Here is a 5,172-nt window from a genome sequence, read left to right on the forward strand (position 1 = left end):
AATGATTTTTTCAAAAATTAAAAAAATACATGGATTTTTATAGAGCTTTTGCCAAAAGCCCCGGAATCCGTTCCTAAAACACTGGACTCTAATGAGTGAGTGTTAATAAAGCACAAAGATGGGTGAGCACCCAGTTTCACCCACGGCTACCCTAGTTGCCATATGGCACGATATCATTTACACTCTACGGTCCGCTTGGGAGCGTGGGACTCCAGGCTCCAAGGGCGACTATCGAGAGGCGTGCCTGTTTCTGCAAGGCTTGGCCTGCAGGTGTTTTCAACATCTTCACTCCGCGAGGGATTCGTTGGATGTATAGTCCCCCCACTTGGTTGTTAGCCCCAGTTCCAGAGATCCCCTAGGCAGTGAGCAGGGTTTCTTTGGAACAGGCCGGCTTTTCTTTCAGCCTTTTCGATTTTTCCCATACTCAGCACCTTCGGGGCTGCTGTCTTGTATGAAAATCTTTCAAGCATTAAAAGAAGGTTCCTTTCTTTGAAAAAAATTTAAAAAAAAACAAAGCACAAAGATTCTTTGAAGTCAATGTCTAAGACGCTTTACATGTTGCTTAATGAGAGCTCACAATGAAGAAACTTTACAAAGCAAAGTCCATCTACGTGTTGAACAATAAGCTAAAACGAGAGGTTTAACTTAAAAGCATGCACGTTAAAACTAGAGCCTAGGTGTATTTAACTTTGTTTCAAAGCTCTGTTCCTGATCGTCATTGCAAATTCCAGTACTTCGTGGGTAGGAGGAGCGAAAGCAATGGTCTCTTTGACACTGGGATACTCAGCCACAGCCTTCCGCCATGCGTTCAAATGAGGACACTGCTCGTCGTCTGCTAGCTTGAAATTCCCAATCTCTTCGAACACCGTGAGCCATGAGAAATAGGATGCCAATACTACATCCACCAGGCCAATGCAATCACCCCCGTAGAAAGTCTTTCCACCGCTCAGCTCCGCCAGTGCTTTGTCCAACGTGATGAAGGTTTCGGCTAGCTCCTGCTTGGCTTGCTCCTGAAGCTCTCCCTCTGGGCTCCTCACGATCCGCAGACCTGCATCGTAGACCTGAGAAAACCAAACCAATTACTCATCAGCCCCTTCCATAGAGCAGTACTCTGTATATATGTCCTGCAAGTATCCCAATAATTGTCAGCAACTCCATTATGGATTACGAAATCACTCTTTGTGGCTTTCTGTGGAGAAGCAAAGTTATTGTACTCGTTAAGAGTGTAAGGCCACACAGCAGATATAGAGAGACGAACAGTGGTAATGGGCAGAGAAAAGTTCGTTCGTCGAACAAGCTCTATTACTTTATCACACTTGGTGGACGCTCCATGAAATCGGTAAGCACGCTCAAGAGTCATGTGAGGAGACATTACCAGATTCAGGAGAACTAAAATTGTCCAGAAATGATCAATATATCGAGCGGCGAGAGTAGACCGACACACTGCAGTTTGCCACGTAGAATGGACATTTGACAATTGCGCACATCTGACCTTCTGCCCAAAAGCGCGCCCGCGCTCGGCCGTACGGATCCGCATGCAGTAACGTTTTAAATGGCCACGCTTCATCCAGATACTGAAGTATGATGAGGGACTCGCAAACGGCGGGCTTCCCGTTGTGGATCAACACTGGGATAGTCTTGTGGATGGGATTGGAGTGGAGCAGCAACTGGCTCTTGTTTTGCAAGTCCTGTTCCAAGTACTCAAACTCGATTCCCTTCTCTTTAAGGGTGATGAACACGCGTAGGCCAAACATGCTGCCCAGAGTGCTAAGTAGCTTAACGTTGTCGGCAGGCATGGTGGAAAACGAGCTGGGTGAACAAAGGGAAAGAGTAACGAGCAGTGAGTGCGAGAGTATAGAAGACAAGATTCAAGGGGGACGCAATGAAAAAGGCAAATCGCTCCATTGATGAGTGATGAGGTTCTACGTCTCCTTTGTGATTAGAAGTGGTCAAGCACGCATTTTAGGATAGCAACCACACCACCTTTTGGAGGATGACGGATGAGGCTCTACGTCTCCTTTGTGATTAGAAGTGGTCCAGCACGCCTTGGTTAGCTCGCACGTGCACCCCTACGAGAGCAAGAGTTTTTGACGCCTTCTACACACACGATGTAATAGGTACCCCACATTGATTTTGGGGCCTATTAATTAATTTGTTTCGGGGTAATCAGCCTGTGATCGATTAACGAAGCTATGAGAAGAGTGGGTGGGCCCCCTTGATTCAAGAAACTTCGTAACCGCCCTCAACGCGGGTATATGAAGGGGAAGGAGGGGGGCGTGAGACAGAGAGGGGAGGTAGAGGGAGAGGGGAGGGTTGAGGAGAGAGGGGGAGAGAGGGGGAGAGAGGAGGAGGGAGAGGGGAGGGCTGAGGGGGAAGGAGAGGAGAGAGGAGCAGGAGAGGAGGGACATAAGAAGAGGGAGCGGAGGGAGAGAGAGCAGGGAGAAGAGAGCAAGGGAGAGAGCGGGGCGGGGGGGGGGGGTAAATTGCGAAAAAGGGGGGGAGCGAGGATTGAAATGGGAGAGGAGGTGAGTAGTGGCCATCCATGCCAACAAACAAGCATGTGCCAGTCAGCATTGCCCTTGATTGGCTATTTCCAGGCAATATGAGGATCACAGATGAGACGGAGTGCCCTCCCTGTATCAGGTAGGAGATTGGGAGCTTAGGCCCTATGCACATGGCGAGAAAAGGCTGCACTTAATTTTGTTTACATGGTGGAAATAGCTAATGTGACTCTATTGTGACTTTGCCACTCAAATTTGAATGGTCATAGCTCTTATTACTCAATAGCAAAAACAAGTCCACTTCTTCTAAACAAATCTATTTCTTTTACTATTTATCATTAAATAAAAGAAGTGCATTTGATAGAAAGCTAATAGTTTCAACTACAAGGAACACACATATGATAATGACAATGAGCTACATATGGCTTGGAGATGAGGACAAAAAATGGGTTAGAGAGGAGGACAACAGTACAAAAGAAGATGGCACACATTTTGACGAAAAATGTAGAGTGGCCATGAATAAGAGGATGAAGAACATGTAAATAAAGAGGCCCACAATCAAAAAGCAAATACATACGAAAATGAACATTGTAATTGTTTTCCCCAACATTTTTTATGAGCCTCTCATTGTAGCTTCTTCAATCTATTATTTATGATCTCTATATATTCTTTTCAAAACCTATCAACATCTTCCTTTTTATTATTGTTCTCTTCTCCAACCCACTCCCGTCATCTAGCCTCCTTTCTTCTATTATTTTTGGGCAAAAAATCGTGAATTGAATTGAATTTGAAGATAAATATGATAATGCGGATCAATGCATGATCTGGTGTAGCCAATCGCAGAACTATTTTAGGGGCAATTTTGGGGCCGCAATGCAACACACTAGTGGGTGGGGGGGGATTTCAAATTTGGGGTGGAATTGCACTTTTGCCACAATTTTTCATGACGTAATGATTGCCGCACTGGCATAATAATGAGACCCAATCTATCAGAACTTGCTATTTTGAACACCCAAAGCTCGACACATGTCATAAACCAAGGAAATTGTATTTCTTTATGCAACAATTGCTTGTTCAATTATTGGACTATTTGTAGTAAATCCTAAACAAGGGCAAACGTATGCCATTTGTGCTTCTTTACGACCATTTTCACTACCAAAGGAACATGACAATAGTTTTTGAAACAATTGCTTGTGTAATGACGACATTGGTTGAAGTAATCCTAAGTGATGGCAAAAGTATGCTATTTGTGCTTCTTTAGAACCAATTTCACTACCAAAGTAACAGTAACAATAGTTCTTGCTACAACTTCTTGTGCAACGACTCCATTGGTTGTAATACGTCCTAAACAAGGGCAAAAGTATCCCATTTGTACTTCTTTAGGACCATTTTCATGATGATTGAAGTAATAGTAACAATAGTTTTTGCGATAATAGTATTATGCTAAAGTTGAAACAAAATAGATTACATCCAGCGAGGATAACAACAACTGAGCCATTGCTGAGAGCCTCATAAAGTTCTCACAAAGTTGAACAAAAGATATTACATCCAAAGAGGATCACAAATCTATAATTGATGTGAGCGTCATTAAGCGTCTTTACTAAGCATTACAAAAGCTTATGGATAGAAAATGATACTACTGTGGAATTGAAAAAAATTGAGTACATCACTTCTTATACCAAGTAATTCTATTCATAGAGACCAACTTGCTGCATCTCATACAAGTCTGATTTTTGGGGAGACAATGGGGGTGAGATGGAGATTTTCGAGGAGTCAATGGAGAGTCTGAAGACCCACAAGTGCAAGCATCAAAATCCAATGCTGGAATAGGGGAGTAGATGAGAGCAGATGAGTGGTGGAGCAAAGTAGGGAACTGGGAATCATGGAGCAAAGTAGCCAAATAGCCTTCTCCATATTTGGGGGCCACACTTAAATATTAACACTAGAATCAAGTGGCACTCTACTTAATCGTCCAAATAATCATGAGCCTCCTTCGATAAATCAAAATGTAAGCCACTAATTAATAACTCATGGGCCACCATGATAACTAGAAATTAATTGCATGTATGCAGGCCTACTGGTGCCGATCAAATAATCAAAATTTGAGTTGCCAAATAATCACATGCCTAACATCATGGGCCATCGTGGTGATTAAAGATTAACTACAATCAGTATAATCGTAGGCAAGCCGGTTGTGCCATCTAATTATAGTTCAATCATGAACCTCCTTCAATATATTAAAATTCAAGCCATCAATTAATCACATGCCTAGAATTATGGGCCACCACGGTGACTGGTAATTAACTACATGCATGCAAGCTGCCATCCAAATAATCATGCCATCCAATTTCAATCTGCCATTTAATCACATGCCATTATGGTGATTGATGATTAATTGTACTCACTATAATCACATGTAAGCCTATCCAAATAATCATCAAGGAGCCACCATGCCTCACATCATGGGCTACCCTGGCGAGACTGGTAATTAATTGCACTCTACTTAATCACATGCAAGCCCACACATGCAAGCCCAGTGGTACCATCCAAATAATCATGGTCTACCTTCAATTAATCAACATTCGAGCCTCCAATTAATCACACATGCCTTGCATCAATTAGACCTTAGCCAACCACCATGGTGATTGCTATATAGGCCTCATCCAACCAC

The 5,172-nt window shown here is 43.2% G+C and overlaps 1 pseudogene across 1 annotated transcript; it reads right to left on the bottom strand.

Annotated features, from left to right (window-relative positions):
* Positions 1–245: 245 nt before the first annotated feature.
* On the bottom strand, positions 246–1,796 carry LOC147898725 (glutathione S-transferase U25 pseudogene; annotated as a pseudogene). Its single transcript, XR_015541530.1, has 3 exons — positions 1,493–1,796; positions 1,259–1,443; positions 246–1,061 (listed from the first exon to the last, which is right to left on the bottom strand). The product of XR_015541530.1 is annotated as a glutathione S-transferase U25 pseudogene (transcript).
* Positions 1,797–5,172: the final 3,376 nt, after the last annotated feature.

Source organism: Dipteris shenzhenensis, chromosome 9, assembly GCF_047967505.1.
Source record: "Dipteris shenzhenensis isolate YYH24624 ecotype China chromosome 9, Dip_SZ_1.0, whole genome shotgun sequence".
NCBI lineage: Eukaryota > Viridiplantae > Streptophyta > Polypodiopsida > Gleicheniales > Dipteridaceae > Dipteris > Dipteris shenzhenensis.